The following is a 10906-nucleotide window of genomic DNA, read 5'->3' as shown; positions in this document are numbered from 1 at the left end:
TTTTCTAAAAGCAGCTTGGACATCAGGGAATTCACGGTTCCCGTATTGCTGAAGCCTGGCTTGGAGAATTTTGAGCATTACTTTACTAGCATGTGAGATGAGTGCAATTGTGTGGTAGTTTGAGCATTCTTTGGTATTGCCTTTCTTTGGAATTGGAATGAAAACTGACCTTTTCCAGTCCCGTGGCCACTGCTGAGTTTTCCACATTTGCTGGCATATTGAGTGCAGCACTTTCACAGCACCATCTTTCAGGATTTGAAAGAGCTCAACTGGAATTCCATCACCTCCACTAGCTTTTTTTCGTAGTGATGCTTTCTAAGGCCCACTGACTTCACATTCCAGGATGTCTGGCTCTAGGTGAGTGATCACTCCATCGTGATTATCTGGGTCGTGAAGATCTTTTCTGTACAGTTCTTCTGTGTATTCTTGCCACCTCTTCTTAATATCTTCTGTGTCTGTTAGGTCCAGACCATTTCTGTCCTTTGTCGAGCCCATCTTTGCGTGAAATGTTCCCTTGGTATCTCTAATTTTCTGAAGAGATCTCTAGTCTTTCCCATTCTGTTGTGTTCCTCTATTTCTTTGCACTGATTGCTGAAGAAGGCTTTCTTATCTCTCTCCTTGCTATTCTCTGGAACTCTGCATTCAGATGCTTATATCTTTCCTTTTCTCCTTTGCTTTTTGCTTCTCTTCTTTTCACAGCTATTTGTAAGGCCTCCCCAGACAGCCATTTTGCTTTTTTGCATTTCTTTTCCATGGGGATGGTCTTGATCCCTGTCTCCCGTACTATGTCAGGAACCTCCGTCCATAGTTCATGAGGCACTCTATCTATCAGATCTAGGCCCTTAAATCTAGTTCTCACTTCCACTGTATAATCATAAGGGATTTGATTTAGGTCATACCTGAATGGTCTAGCAGTTTTCCTACTTTCTTCAACTTGAGTCTGAATCTGGCAATAAGGAGTTCATGATCTGAGCCACAGTCAGCTCCTGGTCTTGTTTTTGTTGACTGTACAGAGCTTCTCCATCTTTGGCTGCAAAGAATATAATCAATCTGATTTCGGTGTTGACCATCTGGTGATGTCCATGTGTAGAGTCTTCTCGTGTGTTGTTGGAAGAGGGTGTTTGCTATGACCAGTGCATTTTCTTGGCAAAACTCTATTAGTCTTTGCCCTGCTTCATTCTGCATTCCAAGGCCAAATTTGCCTGTTACTCCAGGTGTTCCCTGACTTCCTCCTTTTGTATTCCAGTCCCCTATAATGAAAAGGACATCTTTTTTGGGTGTTAGTTCTAAAAGGTCTTGTAGGTCTTCATACAACCGTTCAACTTCAGCTTCTTCAGCATTACTGGTTGGGGCATAGACTTGGATTACCGTGATAGATAGGATACTGAAAGAGGAACTCCCCAGGTCAGTAGGTGCCCAATATGCTACTGGAGATCAGTGGAGAAATAACTGCAGAAAGAATGAAGGGATGGAGCCAAAGCAAAAACAATACCCAGCTGTGGATGTGACTGGTGACAGAAGCAAAGTCTGATGCTGTAAAGAGCAATATTGCATAGGAACCTGGAATGTCAGGTCCATGAATCAAGGCAAATTGGAAGTGGTCAAACAAGAGATCGCAAGAATGAACGTCAACATTTTAGGGATCAGAGAACTTAAATGGCCTGAAATGGGTGAATTTAACTCAGGTGACCATGATATCTACTACTGTGGGCAGGAATCCCTCAGAAGAAATGGAGTAGCCATCATGGTCAACAAGAGAGTCCGAAATGCAGTACTTGGATGCAATCTCAAAAACGACAGAACGAGCTCTGTTCGTTTCCAAGGCAAACCATTCAATAACTGACACTAGACCATCTTATACCATACACAAAAATTAACTCAAAATGCACTGAAGACTTGAATGTTAGGCCTGAAACCATACAACTCTTGGAAGAAAACATAGCTCTTTGACAACAATCTTGATTTTTTTTTCAAATTTTGCAACAAAAGGAAAACAAACAGGTCTACGTCAAATTCAAAAATTTCAGCAGAGTAAAGGAAACCAATAAAATAAAAAGACAAACTATGGAATAGGAGAAAATATTTGCAAATCATGTATTTGATAAGAGGCTAATATATGAAAGACATAAAGAATAAAAAATCCTTACTGAATAGAAAAATAATCTGATTAAACAATTGGAAGAAGATCTGAATAGATATTTTTCAAATGAATATATACAAATGGCCTAACAGGTAGCTGAACTGAAAATCACAACCACTATGAGATACCACTGCACACTTATTAGAATGGCTGTCATTAAAAAGACAGAAAATAGCAAGTATTGGAAAAGATATGGAGAGAAGGAAACCCTTGTGCACTGTTGCTGGGAATGTAAATTGGAACACACAACATGGGAAAACAGTGGAAGTCCCTCAAAAATTAAAAATATCATAAGATTCAGGAATTCTACTTCTGGGCATTTTTCAAAGAAAACAAAGACACTAATTTTGAAAGATATATGCATTCCCCATATTGTTGCAGCATTACTGATGAAAGCCAAGATCTGGAAACAACATAAGTGTTCACTGAGGAATGGAAGGACAGAGAAATTGTGATAGATAGACAAACACAATGGAACATTATTCAGCCATTAAAAGTGACATATTGCCATTTGTGAGGACATGAATAAATCCTGAGGGCATTGTGCTAAGTGAAATAAGTCAAAGAGAGAAAGACAAACATGGTATGATCTCATTCATATACAGAATCTAAAAGAAAAAAATAAAACTCATAAATACAGAAAATACATTGCTGGTTGCCATAGGCAAAGGGGTGGGCATAGGTGAAGTCAGGAAAGGAAGTCAAAAGTAAAACCTTCAGTTATACAATAAGCCTTGAACATGTTCAGCATGATGACTCTAGTTAGTAATAATGTATTGCACATTTGAAAGCTGCTAAGATAATCAATCTTAAGAGTCTTTATCATAGGAAAAAACTGTAACTATTTACAGTGATAGTCGTTAACTAGACTTATAGCAGGGTCTTTTTTGGTGGCTCAAATGGTAAAGAATCTGCCTGCAATGCAGGAGACCTGGGTTTGATCCCTGGCTTGGGAAGATCCCCTGAAGGGCATGGAAACCCACTCCAGTATTCTTGCTGGGATAATCCCAGGGACAGAGGAGCCCAGGGTTACAAAGGGTTGGACATGACTGAGCAACTTTCACTTCACTTCAGACTTACTGTGGTGTGATCACCACCCTGTATAACTATGTTGTACACCTGAAACCAAGATAATGTTATACAGTCATCCCTAGGTATTTTGCAGGGGATCTGCCCAGACCTCCATGAATACCAAAACCCAAGGATGCTCGAGGCCCTTACATAAAAATGACATAGTACAATTGGATCTCTATGTCTACCCTCTGCATCCCAAGATTCAGCAAGTACACACTGAACCCCAAGCATAGCTTAATCGGTAGACGGAGAACCCACGGATATGGAGAGACAACTGTGTGTAAATTGTACAAGTTTTTTTAAAAAGGGTATTCAGTTCTGCTAACCAGAGAACAAATAACAAGGACAGATGAAACTGAGGGTAGAAGCCAGTATGACTCATCAGATGCAGAGTATTTGTTGAAAACAGAAGGGATGGAAACACCAAATAACCATGAGTCAGTAAACATTTAAGATTCTACATTTATAGGAGGCGAAGAGGTATCCTGGGCTTCCCCAGTGATTCAGCAGTAAAGAACCTGCCTGCAATGCAGGAGACCCAGGTTCAATCCTTGGGTCAGGAAGATCCTCTGGGGAGGACATGGCAACCACTCCAGTATTCTTGCCTGAAGAGAGGAGCATGGCAGGCTACAGTCCTTAGGGTTGCAAAGAATCAGACACGACTGAAGCAACTTAGCATGCATGCACACACAGAGCTGTCCCATTTGTCCGCTGTCGGTAACAAGTGAAAAAAAAAAACAACTATGCTGTCCATCAGGTCACTAGTTGTCTACAGCTGTGGCCATACTTGTTCCTGCGTCTCTCTAATGCAACAGTGAAAGGGTAGAATTTGACCCCAAGCACTTCCAGTATTTTAGACTCACCTTGTCCTTGATCTTGTGCCTCAGGATTCATGTACAGTGAGGCTTTCATCCTGCGTGCATCGTTTCTTGTTTGTAAACCTAGCACATCTCTCTCCTCTAATTTCTCACTGTGTACTTTTATATTGATTTAAAAATTACACTACTCCATCATCTAAAGTTCGGGGATTTTTTGGTTTGAAGACCACTGGGAGAGTGCCTAGACATGTGCTTGGAAGACACTGTTGCATCAAGGTAATTTTTTACACAACTTTATGTTAGGATCATAAAAAAAGTGTCTGTTTATCTGAAATAATTTAGCATGCAAACTATGAAGAAAATAGTCAACAGATTTACCAAATTAAAAATAAAAAACAAACTATAAGTACCATATGCCACACAAGGCCAAGATGGCAAATACGTTTCTTTCAACATTTATTTGATAGTAGGTGCCTAAAATCAACTGGTTGAGAAAGACTTAAACTGGTTGAGAAAAACAGATAGATAGTTCAAGATCTGTGTAGACCAAAGGCCATGAACAATTAGTAAAAGCATATCATGAGAAAAGGTAAGTGAGAAAATTCATGTCAACCTAGGGGAAGAACAAAATCCCTAGACAGAACTATAAATGAGCAACTTGATCTCTGCCTTTAACCACTGACATCATTAAATGGAATAAACATTTATGGTCAATTAGTTGAAAATATCACACTGTAGAAATGAAAAGGAAAAAAAGTTCAGTATAGTAATAATAGAGCTCAGTTCAGTTTCGTCGCTCAGTCGTGTCCAACTCTTGGCAACCCCATGAACCGCAGCACGCCAGGCCTCCCTGTCTATCACCAACTCCCAGAGTCCACCCAAACCCATGTCCATCAAGTTGGTGATGCCATCCAACCATCTCATCCTCTGTCATCCCCTTGTCCCCCTGCCCCCAGTCCCTCCCAGCATCAGGGTCTTTTCCAATGAGTCAGCTCTTCCCATCAGGTAGCCAACATATTGGAGTTTCAGCTTCCACATCAGTTCTTCCAATGAATACCCAGGACTGATCTCCTTTAGGATGGACTGGTTGGATCTCCTTGCAGTCCACGGGACTCTCAAGAGTCTTCTCCAACACCACAGTTCAAAAGCATCAATTCTTCAGCGCTCAGCTTTCTTTATAGTCCTAACTCTCACATCCATACATGACCACTGGAAAAACCATAGCCTTGCCTAGCCAGACCTTTGTTGGCAAAGTAATGTCTCTGCTTTTCAATATGCTGTCTAGGTTGGTCATGACTTTCCTTCCAAGGAGTAAGTGTCTTTTAATTTCATTGCTGCACACCATCTGCAGTGATTTTGGAGCCCAGAAAAATAAAGTCAGCCACTGTTTCCACTGTTTTCTCATCTATTTGCCATGAAGTGCTGGGACAGGGTGCCATGATCTTAGTTTTCTGGACGTTGACCTTTAAGCCAACGTTTTTACTCTCCTCTTTCACTTTCATCAAGAGACTCTTTAGTTCCTCTTCACTTTCTGCCATAAGGGTGGTGTCATTTGCATGTCTGAGGTGATTGATATTTCTCCCAGCAATCTTGATTCCAGCTTGTGCTTTCTCCAGCCCAGCATTTCTCTTGATGTACTCTGCATATAAGTTAAAATAAGCAGGGTGACAATATCCAGCCTTGACGTACTCCTTTTCCTATTTGGAACCAGTCTGTGGTTCCATGTCCAGTTCTAACTGTTGCTTCCTGACCTGCATACAGATTTCTCAGGAGGCTGGTCAGGTGGTCTGGTATTCCCATCTCTCTCAGAATTTTCCACAGTTTATTGTGATCCACACAGTCAAAGCCTTTGGCATAGTCAATAAAGCAGAAACAGATGTTTTTCAGGAACTCTCTTGCTTTTCCATGATCCAGCAGATGTTAGCAATTTGATCTGGTTCCTCTGCCTTTTCTAAAAGCAGCTTGGACATCAGGGAATTCACGGTTCCCGTATTGCTGAAGCCTGGCTTGGAGAATTTTGAGCATTACTTTACTAGCATGTGAGATGAGTGCAATTGTGTGGTAGTTTGAGCATTCTTTGGTATTGCCTTTCTTTGGAATTGGAATGAAAACTGACCTCTTCCAGTCCCGTGGCCACTGCTGAGTTTTCCACATTTGCTGGCATATTGAGTGCAGCACTTTCACAGCACCATCTTTCAGGATTTGAAAGAGCTCAACTGGAATTCCATCACCTCCACTAGCTTTTTTCGTAGTGATGCTTTCTAAGGCCCACTGACTTCACATTCCAGGATGTCTGGCTCTAGGTGAGTGATCACTCCATCGTGATTATCTGGGTCGTGAAGATCTTTTCTGTACAGTTCTTCTGTGTATTCTTGCCACCTCTTCTTAATATCTTCTGTGTCTGTTAGATCCAGACCATTTCTGTCCTTTGTCGAGCCCATCTTTGCGTGAAATGTTCCCTTGGTATCTCTAATTTTCTTGAAGAGATCTCTAGTCTTTCCCATTCTGTTGTGTTCCTCTATTTCTTTGCACTGATTGCTGAAGAAGGCTTTCTTATCTCTCTCCTTGCTATTCTCTGGAACTCTGCATTCAGATGCTTATATCTTTCCTTTTCTCCTTTGCTTTTGCTTCTCTTCTTTTCACAGCTATTTGTAAGGCCTCCCCAGACAGCCATTTTGCTTTTTTGCATTTCTTTTCCATGGGGATGGTCTTGATCCCTGTCTCCCGTACTATGTCAGGAACCTCCGTCCATAGTTCATGAGGCACTCTATCTATCAGATCTAGACCCTTAAATCTAGTTCTCACTTCCACTGTATAATCATAAGGGATTTGATTTAGGTCATACCTGAATGGTCTAGCAGTTTTCCCTACTTTCTTCAACTTGAGTCTGAATCTGGCAATAAGGAGTTCATGATCTGAGCCACAGTCAGCTCCTGGTCTTGTTTTTGTTGACTGTACAGAGCTTCTCCATCTTTGGCTGCAAAGAATATAATCAATCTGATTTCGGTGTTGACCATCTGGTGATGTCCATGTGTAGAGTCTTCTCGTGTGTTGTTGGAAGAGGGTGTTTGCTATGACCAGTGCATTTTCTTGGCAAAACTCTATTAGTCTTTGCCCTGCTTCATTCTGCATTCCAAGGCCAAATTTGCCTGTTACTCCAGGTGTTCCCTGACTTCCTCCTTTTGTATTCCAGTCCCCTATAATGAAAAGGACATCTTTTTTGGGTGTTAGTTCTAAAAGGTCTTGTAGGTCTTCATACAACCGTTCAACTTCAGCTTCTTCAGCATTACTGGTTGGGGCATAGACTTGGATTACCGTGATAGATAGGATACTGAAAGAGGAACTCCCCAGGTCAGTAGGTGCCCAATATGCTACTGGAGATCAGTGGAGAAATAACTGCAGAAAGAATGAAGGGATGGAGCCAAAGCAAAAACAATACCCAGCTGTGGATGTGACTGGTGACAGAAGCAAAGTCTGATGCTGTAAAGAGCAATATTGCATAGGAACCTGGAATGTCAGGTCCATGAATCAAGGCAAATTGGAAGTGGTCAAACAAGAGATCGCAAGAATGAACGTCAACATTTTAGGGATCAGAGAACTTAAATGGCCTGAAATGGGTGAATTTAACTCAGGTGACCATGATATCTACTACTGTAGGGCAGGAATCCCTCAGAAGAAATGGAGTAGCCATCATGGTCAACAAGAGAGTCCGAAATGCAGTACTTGGATGCAATCTCAAAAACGACAGAACGAGCTCTGTTCGTTTCCAAGGCAAACCATTCAATAACTGACACTAGACCATCTTATACCATACACAAAAATTAACTCAAAATGCACTGAAGACTTGAATGTTAGGCCTGAAACCATACAACTCTTGGAAGAAAACATAGCTCTTTGACAACAATCTTGATTTTTTTTTCAAATTTTGCAACAAAAGGAAAACAAACAGGTCTACGTCAAATTCAAAAATTTCAGCAGAGTAAAGGAAACCAATAAAATAAAAAGACAAACTATGGAATAGGAGAAAATATTTGCAAATCATGTATTTGATAAGAGGCTAATATATGAAAGACATAAAGAATAAAAAATCCTTACTGAATAGAAAAATAATCTGATTAAACAATTGGAAGAAGATCTGAATAGATATTTTTCAAATGAATATATACAAATGGCCTAACAGGTAGCTGAACTGAAAATCACAACCACTATGAGATACCACTGCACACTTATTAGAATGGCTGTCATTAAAAAGACAGAAAATAGCAAGTATTGGAAAAGATATGGAGAGAAGGAAACCCTTGTGCACTGTTGCTGGGAATGTAAATTGGAACACACAACATGGGAAAACAGTGGAAGTCCCTCAAAAAATTAAAAATATCATAAGATTCAGGAATTCTACTTCTGGGCATTTTTCAAAGAAAACAAAGACACTAATTTTGAAAGATATATGCATTCCCCATATTGTTGCAGCATTACTGATGAAAGCCAAGATCTGGAAACAACATAAGTGTTCACTGAGGAATGGAAGGACAGAGAAATTGTGATAGATAGACAAACACAATGGAACATTATTCAGCCATTAAAAGTGACATATTGCCATTTGTGAGGACATGAATAAATCCTGAGGGCATTGTGCTAAGTGAAATAAGTCAAAGAGAGAAAGACAAACATGGTATGATCTCATTCATATACAGAATCTAAAAGAAGAAAAATAAAACTCATAAATACAGAAAATACATTGCTGGTTGCCATAGGCAAAGGGGTGGGCATAGGTGAAGTCAGGAAAGGAAGTCAAAAAGTAAAACCTTCAGTTATACAATAAGCCTTGAACATGTTCAGCATGATGACTCTAGTTAGTAATAATGTATTGCACATTTGAAAGCTGCTAAGATAATCAATCTTAAGAGTCTTTATCATAGGAAAAAACTGTAACTATTTACAGTGATAGTCGTTAACTAGACTTATAGCAGGGTCTTTTTTGGTGGCTCAAATGGTAAAGAATCTGCCTGCAATGCAGGAGACCTGGGTTTGATCCCTGGCTTGGGAAGATCCCCTGAAGGGCATGGAAACCCACTCCAGTATTCTTGCTGGGATAATCCCAGGGACAGAGGAGCCCAGGGTTACAAAGGGTTGGACATGACTGAGCAACTTTCACTTCACTTCAGACTTACTGTGGTGTGATCACCACACTGTATAACTATGTTGTACACCTGAAACCAAGATAATGTTATACAGTCATCCCTAGGTATTTTGCAGGGGATCTGCCCAGACCTCCATGAATACCAAAACCCAAGGATGCTCGAGGCCCTTACATAAAAATGACATAGTACAATTGGATCTCTATGTCTACCCTCTGCATCCCAAGATTCAGCAAGTACACACTGAACCCCAAGCATAGCTTAATCGGTAGACGGAGAACCCACGGATATGGAGAGACAACTGTGTGTAAATTGTACAAGTTTTTTAAAAAGGGTATTCAGTTCTGCTAACCAGAGAACAAATAACAAGGACAGATGAAACTGAGGGTAGAAGCCAGTATGACTCATCAGATGCAGAGTATTTGTTGAAAACAGAAGGGATGGAAACACCAAATAACCATGAGTCAGTAAACATTTAAGAGTCTACATTTATAGGAGGCGAAGAGGTATCCTGGGCTTCCCCAGTGATTCAGCAGTAAAGAACCTGCCTGCAATGCAGGAGACCCAGGTTCAATCCTTGGGTCAGGAAGATCCTCTGGGAGGACATGGCAACCACTCCAGTATTCTTGCCTGAAGAGAGGAGCATGGCAGGCTACAGTCCTTAGGGTTGCAAAGAATCAGACACGACTGAAGCAACTTAGCATGCATGCACACACAGAGCTGTCCCATTTGTCCGCTGTCGGTAACAAGTGAAAAAAAAACAACTATGCTGTCCATCAGGTCACTAGTTGTCTACAGCTGTGGCCATACTTGTTCCTGCGTCTCTCTAATGCAACAGTGAAAGGGTAGAATTTGACCCCAAGCACTTCCAGTATTTTAGACTCACCTTGTCCTTGATCTTGTGCCTCAGGATTCATGTACAGTGAGGCTTTCATCCTGCGTGCATCGTTTCTTGTTTGTAAACCTAGCACATCTCTCTCCTCTAATTTCTCACTGTGTACTTTTATATTGATTTAAAAATTACACTACTCCATCATCTAAAGTTCGGGGATTTTTTGGTTTGAAGACCACTGGGAGAGTGCCTAGACATGTGCTTGGAAGACACTGTTGCATCAAGGTAATTTTTACACAACTTTATGTTAGGATCATAAAAAAGTGTCTGTTTATCTGAAATAATTTAGCATGCAAACTATGAAGAAAATAGTCAACAGATTTACCAAATTAAAAATAAAAACAAACTATAAGTACCATATGCCACACAAGGCCAAGATGGCAAATACGTTTCTTTCAACATTTATTTGATAGTAGGTGCCTAAAATCAACTGGTTGAGAAAGACTTAAACTGGTTGAGAAAAACAGATAGATAGTTCAAGATCTGTGTAGACCAAAGGCCATGAACAATTAGTAAAAGCATATCATGAGAAAAGGTAAGTGAGAAAATTCATGTCAACCTAGGGGAAGAACAAAATCCCTAGACAGAACTATAAATGAGCAACTTGATCTCTGCCTTTAACCACTGACATCATTAAATGGAATAAACATTTATGGTCAATTAGTTGAAAATATCACACTGTAGAAATGAAAAGGAAAAAAAGTTCAGTATAGTAATAATAGAGCTCAGTTCAGTTTCGTCGCTCAGTCGTGTCCAACTCTTGGCAACCCCATGAACCGCAGCACGCCAGGCCTCCCTGTCTATCACCAACTCCCAGAGTCCACCCAAACCCATGTCCATCAAG

General features: G+C 40.5%; 1 protein-coding gene across 3 annotated transcripts in view; it reads left to right on the top strand.

The window, feature by feature from the left end:
• Window positions 1-6093: 6093 nt before the first annotated feature.
• LOC101114861 (platelet glycoprotein 4-like) overlaps window positions 6094-10906 on the top strand; it is a 61074-nt gene continuing 56261 nt past the window's right edge. For 2 of the 3 annotated variants that reach the window (XM_060414607.1, XM_060414605.1), the window contains exon 1: window positions 6094-6335. The gene's annotated coding sequence lies outside the window, so the exon portion shown is untranslated. The remainder of the gene's footprint in view (window positions 6336-10906) is intronic. The other variant, XM_060414604.1, reaches the window with a different exon arrangement.

This window comes from Ovis aries, chromosome 4 (genome assembly GCF_016772045.2).
Source record: "Ovis aries strain OAR_USU_Benz2616 breed Rambouillet chromosome 4, ARS-UI_Ramb_v3.0, whole genome shotgun sequence".
Classification (NCBI taxonomy): domain Eukaryota; kingdom Metazoa; phylum Chordata; class Mammalia; order Artiodactyla; family Bovidae; genus Ovis; species Ovis aries.
This window is presented reverse-complemented; position numbering and strand designations above follow the sequence as displayed.